The sequence below is a fragment of the Mandrillus leucophaeus genome, unplaced genomic scaffold (genome assembly GCF_000951045.1).
Source record: "Mandrillus leucophaeus isolate KB7577 unplaced genomic scaffold, Mleu.le_1.0 Scaffold249, whole genome shotgun sequence".
NCBI lineage: Eukaryota > Metazoa > Chordata > Mammalia > Primates > Cercopithecidae > Mandrillus > Mandrillus leucophaeus.
In genome coordinates, this window is record NW_012102576.1 from 2,939,525 (window position 1) to 2,954,752 (window position 15,228).

At 56.8% G+C, this 15,228-nt stretch overlaps 1 pseudogene; it reads right to left on the reverse strand.

The window, feature by feature from the left end:
* LOC105542050 overlaps positions 1-5,084 on the reverse strand; it is a 23,151-nt pseudogene extending 18,067 nt beyond the window's left edge.
* Between the last annotated feature and the right edge of the window lie 10,144 nt (positions 5,085-15,228).

Here is a 15,228-nt window from a genome sequence, read left to right on the forward strand (position 1 = left end):
CGTTCCCACCTGCAGGTGTGGATTCTTGCTGTTTCCTGTGTGCGATTTGTGTGTGTTCCTGCCTGCAGGTGTAGGCGTGGATTGTTGCTGTTTCCTGTGTGTGATTTCCATGTGTTCCCACCTGCAGGTATGGATTATCTGGATTCTCACTGTTTTCTGTGTGTGATTTCTGCATGTTTCCACCAGCAGGTGTGGATTCTTGCTGTTTCCTGGGTGTGATCTGTGCGTGTTTCCGTCTGCAGGTGTGGATTCTGTTTCATGGGTATGATTTCTGTATGTTCCCACTAGCAGGTGTGGATTCTCCCTGTGGAGGATACAGAAGGCACCCCTCTACTATTGATGGGCATCCGTGTGGCTTCCATCCGGTTTTGGCTGTAGGGGCAGCACCCCCGGGAACATTCCTGTGAGCATGGTTTCTAGGTGTGGAGCTGCTGGACCGCAGGGTGTGCATCTACTAATGGTTCGGTTGTAGTGGAGACAAGAAAGGAGCTCCAAAGTGGCAGTGACCCACAGTCCCATGAGTGATGAGAGCTCCAGCTTGTCTAAGTCCTTGCCAGCAATGGGTGTGTGAGCAGCTTTTACAGAATATGACGGCAGCAGCCCGGACAGCATGGACAATCATGGAACAGGAAAAGGAATCCTTCGTACCCATCCTGGCAGAGCCATGAACATAATAAAGGACAAACTCCTTAAAGACAGAAACGTCATCTGGCCCTTTTTTGAGTTCCCAGCCCCTCGCATGGTGCCTTTCAAGCTAGACCATCAACAAGTGCTTGTTGGTGTCTCAGTCAGGGGTCCGTGGAAGTGTGGGGAGCAGTCCCTAATCGATTCATGTTACTGGATGGGGCCTTTGCTACAGGAGTTGTGGAGCTGGGCATAGAGATCTGGGAGGGAAGCTGGGGACAGACATGGTGCTTCCAGCCAGGATGAGAATCCAAGGTGTCCCCAGCTCTCAGGTGGAGCAGGAGCTCAAGGGAGGCCTGAGGGATGCTGTGCTCTGTGTGGCAGTGGCCTCCACAGTTTACAGCCAAAGCTCTGCTGGTGAGCTTGGGGCACCACTGGGAAGAGGAGCTGGATGCTGAGAGAGAGGGAAAGTGAGGCCCACGGGAACCTATGGGGTGCCTCTGCCCTGCCCTGCCGCAGGGTCTCGACCGCTGCCCCACGTCTGCCTGCAGAGTCCATGCAAATTTCCTCTTTCACCACCCTCCCAGCTGACCCAGTTGACCCAGGACGAGCCACCACGTCCACCCACTGCTGACCTGTGCCCTACACACCTCTTTGTGTGTGTTTGAAGAGGATAGCAAAACTGTGCTCCCACCTAACTTCCCGTCAATCAACCATAAACACGCTGCCTCTCCTGGTGCCAGTGCAGTGGCCCAGCTGTCCACGTTTAGTGGGCGTCAATGTCCCTCCCAGCTGGGCACACTCCTCTCCAGAGCCTGCAACATTGGTACCGAGACATAAGCGTGATCACTTCGGAGGCCTCTTATGTTAGAGATTTAGATGAGTGGGGTGGGGACGAAGACCATCAGTAAACACCTCGCAAATGTATGCTCGTCAAAGTGCAGAGGAAGTGCCTACAGCTGTGCCATCCCTGCGTGGGCTGACTTTCTAACTTCTCCATGCTCTCCAAGAGCCAGAGCAAACATATGTGTTCAGTTAATCGTTCATGTCTTTCAACTTTTGCACCATCTAGATTTCTGACATTCTGGAAAATCTCTCTGCTTGTTTTTAAAGCTCGTTTACTCACAGTTCTGTTAAATTCATTCTAAAAGTCAAAGCATAATTTGAATTTTTAAGTTTCAACAATTATATCCTTAATTTCCTGTATTTCTGATTGGTTCTTGTTCATAACTTTCCATTCTTGAGTCACAGATACTACATGTTCCTTTTGGCTCTCTGTGGCTGCTGCTTATACTTTAAAGGTTCTGTTTCGGTGGTGCTATTATCTCAGTTTTCTCGAGTGTGAATTCTTCGGTAATCTTATCTTCGTGGTGTTGATGCTTCAGACATCTGACTATATTTGACTGTGGGGTTGTCTTTGAGGTAGTTATTCCTCTGTACACAGCAGTTTTCCCTGTACACAGTCTGCCTAGAAAAGTCATCTTTTGGGGCTTGAGTTTGGGATTATACCAGGGAGAGTGGGAGATGACTAGCCTCTGACCTCTGAACCTTGCTCTGTGGGCTGGCTCATGCCTCCCCAGCACATCTCTGGCGTGGCCCCCTCTCCCTGGCCCAGTTGCTGCTCTGCCTGGTCCTGACCCCTCTGCCCGCTTCCCAGCCTGGGTAAGGGGATTGGTAGCAGTTGGAAAGCTGGCCCCTTCCACTGGGACCCGGGGAACCCCTGTGTGCTCTCCAGGATGCACCTGCCTGCCTTCCTCCCTGGCGTGGAACTCCTGGAGGGGCTGTGTGCTCCCATGAGCCAGTCCAGGAGTGGGAGAATATTGGAACAGCAGCTACATGTTTAATGGAACCTGTCCAGGTTTCCCAAGAGCCACTGATTCTCGGAGAATTCCTGTTCCTTGTTTTTCCGGATGCCTTTCCCTATGTTTACTATTTTTTCCTATCATTTCAGAGTTTGATGTGCAGATGGGGAAAGACTTCAGCATATGCTCAGCTTGCAATCTTAAAATTGAATGCCTTTCTATTCTTTCAAACTGTGATTAATAAGTTATATTCTATAAAGTGGAGCATGCCTTTTTAAATGGCTTTACTGTTGTACTAATTCTGTTTATTTTGGAGGTATTGGTTCTTACAGCCATCGGTAAAGACAACAATTATGTACTAACGTATATAAGTCCCCGGAAGGAGACAAATTTATATTATGTTAGCAAATTGACTGTAAAATCCTTTTTTTCTGGAAAGATGATCTTTTGGATCGTCTTTGGAAGGAAAACACAGATCTCCTAGAGAGAGGTTCCTCATCGCTGATATGTCTAAGGACTCCTGCCTGGATTTGCATTTCCTGACATTTTGCTGTAGTTGTGTGTCATGCATTTTAATCTAGTGACTCTAGCAGTTTGGTTGCTTAATGGATTTAGTAATAGGAGTTTTTTAAATAACACACAATCAGATGAAACACAATGCCAACATATCAACTGGTGCCAAGCACAAATATTTGTTTAGTGAATGAGCAAGACACACCTGGGAAGCGCACGCTGCCTGATCCCAGGGCATTGTTCAGATGCTGCCTCTCACTCGGCTGCTAATCTAGGTTGGAAGATTGGTGTTCAGGGCAAGAAAGCCTCTGGTGCCTCGGTTCACTCGTTAAACAGAGGGCACCGTGTGTCAGTTCCATGCCTGGCACTGTGCTGGGTGCTGGGGTCACCTTCGCCCCACCCCGCCAGCTCGGTTTCAAGGAAAGCAGCTGATGCAGGGTGGGGTTGGCTGCTGGATGGGGCTGGGGAGTACAGCTGGGTGGCCCTGTCCTGGGTCAGATGCTGTATGGGGCTACAAGACTCTCCAGAACCCATGCAGGGCCTGGCCGGCTTCTGGGCTGCTTGGAGGAGGCGTTAATATTACAAACCTACAAGGATGGGGTGCGGGCGTGCCTGCCTCAGGCAGTGTGGACCCCACAAGAGTGTACTGGCCTAAGCAAACCTGCATGGGCCCGGCCAGGGAAGCCCCACGCCATCAGCTGCTGAACACCAGCTCCAGCTCCAGCTTGCTGGGTTCCGGAGGGCATAGGATCCTAGCTGTGCCAGTCACCTTTACCAGGAAATGTGTCATTTTGCCTGTGGCAGCCCGAACGGATCCTAGACAAAGGCACCCTGCCTTCTTGTTTGCAGACCTCCGCTATGTACAATCTGAATCTCCCTCCCCAGACATGTACAGCAGCAAAACAAGAGACTCCATGACTTTAGAACTGGAAAGGACCCCACTCTGCAATCCTGTTACACTCGGGAGAGAAGAAACGAGACAGAAAACAGGCCCAGAGAGGCCTGGGCTGCCCTGCCCGTGGCCAGCATGGCCCTGGCAGAGCCCGGCACCCTCCTGCCTACCCAGAATTCTTTCCCCTGCATCCAGTGAAAAGGCAGAGCCCCAGGAACCTGTCCCTGCTGAGTAAGGGTGGGAAGATTGTATTCACACACCTGCAAAGACATCGCCCGCCAGCGCCAGGACATGCCAGAGAGAAGTCCAGCCGTGTGTGTGATGTAGAGGGCTGTGTGGTTCAGGCCTGGATGCCCCGGTTGCCTCTAGTCAGGCACTCACTCTTCTTCGAGCATGGACAGCCCTGGGATGTGGTGTTGAACAAGTCGACAGTGAAAGCCACGGCTTTGAGAAGTACATTCCAACTTATTGATTAGGTGCTAGCAAGAAACAAACAGCAGCTTCCGGGCATGGGCCCGCTTCCTGGGTGCTGGGGTCACATTGGGCCCACCCGGCCAGCTCAGGGTCGGGGGGAACGCGTCCAGAGAGAGAACTCGAAGAAAGGAGCCAGCCCCACAGCACCAGGGAGGAGCAGTTGGCGGCAGCCACCGTGCAAAGGCCCAGGGCCAGAGCTCTGGCTGAGGCCGGAGCCCCAGGGGCTGCCTCAGTGAGTCCAGGAGCTGAGGGCAAGGGTAGTGGGCCTGGGGGAAGGGGTGGCTCTCAGCACCTTGAGGGCAGCTTGCTGCTCTGGATTTTGTTCTAGGAGCAACGACAAACAGCAGCACAGATCTTACCAGGAGAGTGGTGTGATCTGGGGCACGCCTGAAAAGTCGCTCTCATTTTCTGTCCCCAGGACTCCCTGGGGCTGCCTCCCCCCCAGCGTCTCTCTGGGGAGGCACCGGAGTCATAAGGCCCAGGGGTGTGGTTGCTGAAGGAGACCTTCAAGATAACCACGTAGGTGGCCTAGAGAGGGTGGTGGCTGTGGGGCTCAGGGCTGAAACCGGGCGCCTGGGCTCTGTCCAAGAGGCAGGCAGGGAGGAGGGTCCGTTTCCCCTGGACACCTCCTGACCAGCTCCCCCTCCCCCGGAGCAGCTCCCCCTCCTCCCTGACCGGCTCCCCCTCCCCCATGGCCGGCTCCCCCTACCCCTGGCCAGCTGCCCCTCTGCCCTCTGAGAGGAGAAGTCGCGCTCCTTGCTTTTCCCACGTCTCCGCATCTTGCAGGGCGCGCTCAGATGTTTTCATCTTCGGCGTGCTCCCCACACAGCGTCGGGCGAGGCTCCTTCCCCTGGAGACGTGAAACCCGCGCCCTGTCATGTGAATCGTGGCTGTCGGGTGGGCCACAGTGACCCTCTGAACTCTGGGGTCCCGGCCCTCTGGCCCCACTCCAGCTGTGGAGGGCGGGGGCCGAGGCTCTGCACGCGGAATAGGGGTGCATGGAAACCTGAACCCACGTTTGTGCCCCGTGGTGCGCAGCCCCGTCTCGCTTCCTTCACCGCGAGCCCTGTGATTAAGCCCTTGTAGCGCCTTTGATCAGCCTTAATAGCTGTTTACAGCGGGCCGGGCCGGGCGGCTGTGCTGAGTGGGCGCCCCCCCTCCGGAGCCAGCTGCCCCGCTGCGTGGCCGGGAACAGGCAGACGTGGTTTTATTGGAACCGACGCGTTTCCCTCATTTCTCCATGTTTCCTGCCCCCGCGCCCTCCTTCCCGGCCCACTGCCCTTCTTCACCCCACACCCTTGGGAGGCACAGGGCGAAAGGAGGCCTCAGGCAGCGGTGTCCGGACATTCTGGGCAGCAACAGCCGCCTCCAGCGCCCCCCAGAAACATGCTGGGGACGCACCAGGGTCGACCGCCGCCGGGGTCCAGACACAGAACCTGGGGGGCAGCCCCACCTGGAAGCCATGGCCTCCCTGCCCTCTGCGGGTCCCCCCGGTTCTCAGGGTCTCAGTCTGGCCGCTGTGCGCCGCCCCCACCCCTCCCATCCTCCCCAGGCGCCCCAGCCCTTCCAGGACCCCCCGAGTCCGGGATGGGGCTGCACGGGGCTGTCCAGCAGATGGGGCAGGTCTCGGGCCGCGAGGTTCAGGCACCGCAGGGCCCACGCCTGGCAGCGGTTTTCTTTGAAGCTGGAAAGTTGTCCCGTTGTCCTGCTGAGTCCTGTCCAGGGGGTTCCTTTCGACCTTGAGAACCGAGGGTCAGCTGCCGAGACTCAGGAGTGAGGCCAGCCGTGGCGGGAGCAGGGCCCCGTCCATTTTCCTGCCTTCTCGTTTTAAATTTGGTTTGAGAAAAGGGTAGTTAGGGGCCGTTTGTGTAGTAGGATGGCATCGCCTATGGGAACTCCCAAGAAGGGCCTCCCGCCCCTTCCAACCACAGCCCCATGGTGCTGCTTCAGGGCTCATGGGGGCTGCGCTCTCCCTCCAGGGGCCGAGCCGGAATCCTCTCCGCTCCCAAGCCGGCTGGCGGGTTCTGTAGCCGCAGAGCCAGGGAGTGGGAAGAGTCCCCGGAAGTTCTCCTTGGGAGGCCCCTGGCCCTGAGAGGACAGGACGCTGTTTCCGCAGGGCAGTGGGGGGCGGCAGGGGGGGCCTGGGCGCAGACCCCGACTGCAGGGAGAGCTCTGGACCTCAGGGGGGCACCAGGAGGAGCCACATTCCTGCCAAATGGGGACCCTCGGGGTCAGCCCCATAATCTCTTCCCCGGCCTGCGTGGCTCTGTGGACCTCCAGCACAGCACACATGTCCCTTGAGTGCACGACAGGGCCCCTCCCTGAGCCCTTTTCCACGGAGCCCAGGCCCCGAGGACAGCCGCTGCCCCTGCCGGACATCCAGACCCAGCCTCACTTCTCCTTTCACAGCAAGCCCTGCTAGCACGCGGAACCTGCATTCCAGTTTTCCTCCCCAGCTGTGGGATGCTGTTGGCTCCTTGGTGCCAGCCACTGGGGTGAGCAGGTGGGTGAGGGGCTCCGTGAAGCTCTGGAGTCTGGTGTCCCACCCAGGACTTGGGGGTGTTGGCCTCCCTGCCTGGCCAGGTCCTGCCTAAGGGGTCGGTCCACTCTGCCCCAGGCCTGGATGCTGCTGGGCCCACAGCTGCCCCAGGACCCCCTCGACCCAGGTGTCCTCCCTCAGTGCTCAGCTCTGGGGATCGCTGTGTCCCCCACCCTGTCAGGCTGCTCAGCGGGCACTCTGTAACCTCAGACGGTAACTCATGAATCCAGCCACTAAGAAACCACAACAGTGATTCCTTAAGGGAGGCTGGGGGGCTGCCGCTGGGTGGCTGGGCCCAGCCGCGGACTCAGGCCTGTGATGGGCTAAGCTGTGCCCCTACATCCGCAGGTGGGTGCCCTGACCCTAGACTCAGAGCGTGACTTCTTTGGAGACAGGATCATTGCAGGTGTGTGTGACGATGAGGCCATGGGGTGGTCCTTATGAAAGGGGCGTGGACACAGGCGGGCCCAGAGGGATGGTGGGACAGAGGCAGGAGAAAACGCCCACCGAAGCCCAGGAGGAGGCCTGGGACAGGCCCTTCCCCGTGCCTTCAGAGGGAGCCCGGCCCTGCCGGATGCTTGGTCTCAGGTCGGCCTCCGGGACTGTGGGAACCTTCCTGCTGTGTGGGGGCCCAGTGCCAGCACTTGCTAAGGGTCCTCAGCCCTGAGGAAGCAGCGCCGTCCCGTGAGCCGAGTGGACCTCTCTCTGCTTCTATGGCTTCTCTCTATTTAGTTATTATGTTTCAAAGGCTCATCAAATCCCTGGGCATAAAACATTTTACTAATCTGCATGAATAACGTTCCAAGGTGTCTCATACTCGTGGGAATCTTGGACGGCGCTGCCCCTTGCAGGTGGCTGGGACTGCCTGCGTACAGCCTCTACCTGGTTTTCAGCTTGGCTCTGCCTTCACCCCACATGGGGTTTGGTCTGGCCCTGGGGGGAAGGCTTCTTGGCTCCTGTGGTGGGCTGGGCGGCCCCTGGCCCAGGACAGCTCTGGCCCAGGACGGCCCCTGGCCCAGGACAGACCGCCACAGGCTGGCAGGTCTGAGAGCTCTGCCCCATCTGAGCCCACAGGGCTGCGCAGCTGAGCAGCTGACACTCCCATGGTCAGTCAGGGCTCAGCATTTTCTCTTCTGGTTGAAATAGAAACTGGGAAGTTCTAGAGAGAGGGAAGCCAAGATCGAGGGGCAGGCGGAGGTGGAAGTTCTCCTGCCAAGCTTCCTAAACAGCGGAAGCAGCGGAAGAAGCTAGGGTTAGTGTTGGCTTCTCTCTCTCTCTCTCTGTCTCTCTGTCTCTGTCTGTCTCTCTGTCTCTCTGTCTCTGTCTCTGTCTGTCTCTCTCTGTCTCCCTGTCTCTCTCTCATTTATTTCTAGAACATTTACAAATTGATTTTCCTGGTCTAAACTGTGAGGGGCTGGCATGATAAAATGAAGCTGTTTGCTGTTCCATGTTGATCTGCCTGAGATGATGCTCTCCTGAATGGCACCTGAGCCTGCTGGGACCCACCTCACAGCTGAGTCCCGGTCGGGGCCCTGCCCCTTCCTCCTCTCCCTCGGCCCTGGTTCCACAGAGACCCATTTTTCCAGGGCTTCCCGGAATCTACTACGGTGATGGGAGATTGCGTTTCAGCAGCAATCCATGTGTGAACAGTAAAACCATCTCCTTAAATATTCATGGTTACCATGACCTCATCTAGGCTGCCTCGGGCCAGGGCTGTGTGCAAGTCAGGGAAGGGGGCTCAGGCCCTGAGACCCCAGCCTGGTCCCCAACAATACAGCTCCCCTCCATCCTCTCCTCTCTGAGTCAACCCCTCCTGAGAGCTCCGATGTCTCCCCTCTGGGGTGGCAGAGGTGGGGGCTGCTTTCCAAAGAAAGAAATGCTCTGGGGCCACGTGGGAATAAATATTTCATGGGAGAGCAGACCTAGCCAGTAAAACATTAAGCAGCTTTACATCATCAGCGAGAGAAAGAAAGGCTTGCTTCACGTTATGAGTCAGCTGGTGTCCTTAGGACAGACAGGCAGACTGAGGTTTTGGGGTAAATTATTCAGGGTGTTGAAGGCTGGTCTAGGGATGTTAAGCTGAAATGAGACTGGCCCTGGAAGACGACAGAGGGACTGGGGTAAGAAGCACCGCCTTATGGAAGGCGTGGCGTGCAGACGTGGGCCACGCCGAACCCTTTCCCCGTGCACCTGCGCAGTGCCTGCCTCGTGGGAGGCACCACAGATGTTGTGGTATAAAGGGGCAGTGAGTCAGTGAGGCCATTTCAGCCATTTTTCTGTTGCCGCCTCTGGATTTATGAAAGTACTTGCTAATCAACCATCACCTTCACTCAGCATGCTGCAAATTCACATTTATAGGCCCCCTGCCTCCCCCAAGCCAGTGACGGCGGAGTCAGGGGCAGGGATGGGTGGGCACGACCGGGCAGCTGCTCAGCCGTGTCATTCCGGTGGTGGCTGGAGCTGATTTGGAAGCACTGAAATGTGGGCCCGCACGGCTTCCCTGGAAAGAAAACAAGTCCTTGCCTAGAAATTCAGTGGGTGACCTAAGATGATTGAGCGCTGTGTCCCTGTAATTTTTTCAGTAAGGTGAGGGGCCATTTGTTGATAAACTCCCTGGTGCTGTAACTAGGATGCTACGCTCAGGAACTGGCTTCCTAAAGTACATTGAAGGCAGTGCTGATGCAGCCCATGTACATGCTAAATACATGTGACACTGTTTGTGAAGAGAAAGGCCTGCATGACACAGGGCACCCTGACACTGAGCATCCATGTGGCCCTTTCTGGTACCCAGAGCTGCGGGTACCCTGTGCAGCGTCTCGCAGCACTAAACAGACAGTGACAACCTTGAACAGACAGTAATAACCCTAAACAGACAGTAACAAACCTGAACTGACAGTAACAAACCTGAACAGGCAGTGACAACCCTGAACGGACAGTGACAACCCTGAACAGTGACAACCCTGAACAGGCAGTGACAACCCTGAACTGACAGTAACAAACCTGAACTGACAGTAACAAACCTGAACAGGCAGTGACAACCCTGAACAGGAAGTGACTATCCTGAACAGTGACAACCCTGAACAGGCAGTGACAACCCTGAACAGTGACAACCCTGAACAGGCAGTGACAACCCTGAATAGTGACAATGCTGAATAGACAGTGACAACCCTGAACAGACAGTGACAACCCTGAACAGACACTGACAACCCTGAACAGGCAGTGACAACCCCAGCTAAACCAACAGAACTGGCCTGGCAGCCACTCCTGTTCCAGTGCAGCACTCCGCCATGCAGAGGGGTCGGAGAAGCCGTCGTAGGTCACAGCAAGGGGTGGGCCACGGGGACTGTGGCCAGGGCATGAAGTTCAAGTGGCACCGGCCGTGGCACCAGGCAGACCAGGCCCCCTCCTCTCCAAAGGACAGAGCTGGGGCTGGCCCTGGAGACGCTGGGGTCGGCGACGGCCGGGGCTGTGCTCCCTCCTGGGTCTCTGTGTCAAAAGCAGCCAGCACCCAAGCCTGTCCACATCGGCACCCAGGGGACGTCGACTCTGAACAAGCAGTGTCCACAAAGCTGCCTGGCGTTCCCGAACCCTCCAAGCAGCCACGACCGGGCTGGCCCCGCATGCAGAGTCTCTGCCCAGGGGACAGCTGCTCCAGCGCTGCTGTGAGGGAATGGATGGAGAGATCGTATGCTTGGACCAGGCCCTGCACAAGCTGTACTTCCCAGCAGACGGCGTGGAGCTGCTGGCGAGAGTGGACGCTGGGCAGGAACAGAGTGGCCCTTCCTGTCCCCTGGGGCGGTGTCCAGGAGGCTGCAGGGTGCTTCCTCCCCCTTGCCCATTGCAGATATCAGCATTTCCCCACCTACTGACCTCGGGGCACCTCAGCAAGGAGCCCGCACTGGCGCCTCCGTCTGAACGATGTCCTGGCTTCCTGCGAAACTCTTCATGTGAACACGGCATGTTTCCCAAAGGGAGCATGGTGGATCCCTCGTTTTGCTCAGAGCTCCCTGCCAAAGTGTCCCCAGGCTGAGTGTTTGGGAAACGCTGGTCACCCCATCCCTGGGAGCCGCATACTCAGGAGACCTGAGGGAGAAAAGTGCCCAGGCAGAGTCCCTTCCCCGTCCCCCACCTCCGTTTTTCTTCTTTTTCTTTTTTTTTTGAGAAGTAGTAACTAAAATTTGTGGAGCACTAGGAATTGTGACAACCACAGTCCTGAGTGCTTCATGTGGGTGAAGAGATGTATTTTAACTTTCTGGATCTTTCGATGTTAGATTGTGGGACTAAGAGCTCTCTTGCACCTCTGCTGAGGCATCTGTCCTGGGGGTGGGCTTTGGTCCTGAGAGAAGCTGAAAGGGGACAACAGCCTCGACCTGGGCACAGTGGGAGCTTCCAGAGCAACTGTCAGCTTGGGGGTCTTTTCTAAGTTCCCTTATTCTGTCCCTCAGCTTATCAGTGACTGAGCCGGCCATGTTTAGAAGGATGGGGTGATGTCACTGACACTGAGGGAGGCGTGAAGCCAGAGACCCGCCTGTGAGACCGGGACCAGCGGGGTCGGCACACACCCAGGTTCCAGTTCTGCCCCAGGAGCCTGAAACCCCCAGCAACCTGCAGTGTGGGCTCTGAGGAACTCGGTGAAAGAGGGCTTCTCTGCAGGTGGCCAGCAGATGGGATAATCAGGGCAGACTCAGGGGTCTCTGAAGTCTTGGAAAGTCCGAAGGGCAGGCCAGCCTCGGAGATGGAGGACACACTGGAGTGGCAGGTGCCTTGCGCTGCTGGCTGAACACAGAGGAGGGACTTCCCACACACGGGTCCGCCTGGTCTCCTACCCCTTTGCCCACATGCTCCGTGGATGCAGGAGCTGCAGTTCTCCTTGGCAGAAGGTTGAGTGGCACCTGCCTCGCTCCAAGCAGGCACCTCTGGTGCATGCTGCGCCAGGCCCTTCCAGGAGCAGCCCCTCCCCAGGTGCCAGGGTCACCTGGCTCTGCCCAGCTGTGTGTGGAGCCCTGCGGAGCAGCGAGCACCCGGATGATGCGGTTTTCCCTCACTGGATTGGAGAGGAGTGAATTTAACCCCCTGGTGGCTGCCATCGTTTCCACTGTCGGGGAAGGGAAGCCGTGCCCTGGTGGTTTTAGATGTCATCTGTGGAGTACATCAGGCTGGCAGGCTGGCATCCACGTCCTGGACACCCCCTCATTTGGTTTCAGAATTTCTCTTACAGACAACATCATATTGTGACCCCAGAGCATTGGATAGAAATATCAAAATTTTAAGGCACTTTGAGAATTAAGATAAAATATCTGTAAATATTACGTCAAATTTCCCCAAACTTTTCTCCCATCTGCGTTAACTCAGCCTCCTCTAACCTTGTCTCTACTCACATAATGTGCTTAACACCAGCCCCCTCCCGTCCCATCCACATTCCCCGCGCTCCCGGGACAGTGCGCCGCGCTGTCGCCTGACCTGATGTCACTTTCTTTTGAAACACGTTTCTCCCTCTCTTCCTGCCTGCTGGTTGTTTCACGGATAAAACAGTTCAGCCTGCAGCGGTAGCTGGGATGCCCACGGGACCCAGGCCCTGCCTGGGGGTCAGAGCTGGGCCGTGCGGAGCCCACCTGGGTCACCCCCGGCTTCGCAGAGACGGGCCTGGCCCCACACACGCGGTGCGCCCCGCACCTCCCGTGACCAGCCGCGGCCTCCCCAGCCCTGGGCTTGGTGCTCCGGCCCACGCAGCCTCTCCGTGAACTTTGTTTTTAGAGCCCCAGGAATGCCGCACTTGGAACTTCTGAGTCTCCCTGTCCAGGATTGGGAGGAGGTGCGGGAACAGGCTGTTTGTGTGGTTGGGATGTTTCTAAGGGGAAGCCGGCGTCTGCCGCCATGGCCCTGAGCCGCCCGCATGACCGCACTGGTGGCCTCACGGGCAGCGAAGCGCAGGTGACGAGAGAGTGCGTGGGGAGGGTGTTGTGAGGGGCTGCGCGGCCATGCGGAGGGGGCGCTCGTCTGTGTGAGGAATGGACGGGGCTGCGCGGCCCTGTGGGGAGACAGCGCTGGGCTGGGTGATCTGTGTGAGGAATGGACGGGCCGCCTGGCCCTGTGGGGAGAGGGCGCTGGGCTGGGTGGTCTGTGTGAGGGGCTGAGGGGCTGGGCGGCCACGCTGGGAGAGCAGAGGCAGGTGATCTGTGGGAGGGACTGAATGGGCTGCATGACCCCACACCGAACACAAGCCGTCCCCAGAGAGAGGCCTGCGGGGAGGGCAGCGACCACGGCTGGGGCGGGCACAGGGTGGCTGGGACTGGGAGGAGGCCCCTCTCATGGGGTGAAGAGCGGGTCTGGCTGAGCACACAGCAGTCCTGACTCCCAACTCCAGCTTCCAGGCAGGAGCAGGCGGTGGCCAGCGGGTTTCCTGTGATGTCCCGGGAGTCTGTAGCTGGAAGTGGGCGTAGGGAGCACTGGCTGCGAGCCTAACCAGGTGGCCATGCGGGTCCCTTCTGCCGGGTCCCTTCTGCTGGCTCTGGCTGGACCTCACGCTGGGTCACTGTGGCGATGGCCCCGGAAAAGGGCACCCTGGGAAGTCACTCCTGGAAGCTCGATTGGTTTTGACCTCTCATTTACAGACCCTCCTTTACGATTTATCAAAGTCTGAACTTCTCCTTGGAGTGGGAACTGATTTCCTGTTGCCACTGTAATAAACTGTCACACACTTGGTGGCCTAAAGCAACACAAATTTATTATCCTACAGCTCTGTGGCTGGAAGTCTGAAAGGCGTCCCACTGGGCTAAACATCCAGCTGTCCCAGGGCTGGTTCCTTCTGGAGTCTCCAGGGAGAATCCTCCCCCAGCCCCAGGCCTCTTCCAGCCTCCAGACGCGGCTGCATTCCGTGGTGTGAGGCTGCGTCCTCCACCTGCAGAGCCGGCCATGGGGCTCAGCCCTTCTCAGGCACGTCCCGCCGACGCCTGCCTATTTGCTCTCCCACTTTCAAGGACCCGGTGGCACCTCAGGCCCGGCACAATCTCCCCAGCTCAGGCACGGCCTTCATTTCATCTGGAGCCTGAATTCTGTTTTCCATGTAGCATGACACATTCCCCAATGCTGGAGTCTAGGATGGACCATCGTTGGGGCACCGCTCCGCCCACCACAGTGTGGGATGATGGTCAGAGAAGCCACGGAGATGAAGCACACGTGATTGGCACAGCCGGCCATGAAGCCAAGGGCACCATGAGCATACGTGAGCTGTGAGTACCCTGCACGCCTGGCCAATCTGGGGTCGCGTGGTGGGGGGAGCACATCTCTGGGAGGGGACCCTTGGTGAGCTCTGTGCTGAGTGTGGCCCTATCTCAGGGAAACAGGTACTTTAGCATGCAAGTGTGTGTGCTGTGTGTGTACACACATATGTCCACGTGCATATGCCTGCACATGTGTACGTGTGTGCATGCACGCTTCAGGAGTCAGAGGCCACCCCCATAGCACTGGTACATGTGTCTGTGTGTGTGTCGGTGCATGTGTGTGTGTGTGTATGTACGTGTGTGTCTGTGCGTGTGTGTGTCTGTACGTGTGTGTGTGCATGCACACGCTTCAGGAGTCAGAGCTACCCCCACAGTGCTGGTATGTGTGTCTGTATGTGTGTGTCAGTGCGTGTGTGTGTACGTGTGTGTGTCTGTACGTGTGTGTCTGTATGTGTCTGTGTGTGTATATGCACTACGTGTGTGTGTCTGTATGTGTGTGTCTGTATGTGTATGTGTCTGTGTGTGTGTATACGCACTTCAGGAGTCAGAGCTGCCCCCACAGCACTGGTACGCATGTGTGTCTATGTCTGTGTACGTGTGTGTCTGTGTGTGTGTGCATGCACATGCTTCAGGAGTCAGAGCCGCCCCCACAGCACTGGTATATATGCATGTGTCTGTGTGTGTGTGTGTCTGTGTGTGTGTCTCTGTGTGTACGTGTCTCTGTGTGTTTGTGTGTGTATCTGTGTCTGTGTGTATCTGTGTGTGTACGTGTGTGTACGTGTGTCTGTGTATGTGTGTATGTGTGTGTCTCTGTGTGTATGTGTGTCTGTGTGTGTACACGTGTGTACGTGTGTGTATGTATGTACGTGTGTGTACATGTGTGTACGTGTGTGTCTGTGTGTGTTTGTGTGTGTATATGTGTGTGTACGTGTGTGTGTCTGTCTGTGTGTACGTGTGTGTTTGTGTGTGTACATGTGTGTACGTGTGTGTCTGTGTGTGTACGTGTGTGTACATATGTGTGTCTGTGTGTTACATGTGTGCACATGCTTCAGGAGTCAGAGTCGCCCCACAGCGCTGTCCCTTGCTTTTCTGCCTCATACCCACAGGCTCTGCTGAGGTGACTGCAGGCTCCTTTCTCTGTAAATCAGATCTTCCTCAGCACTG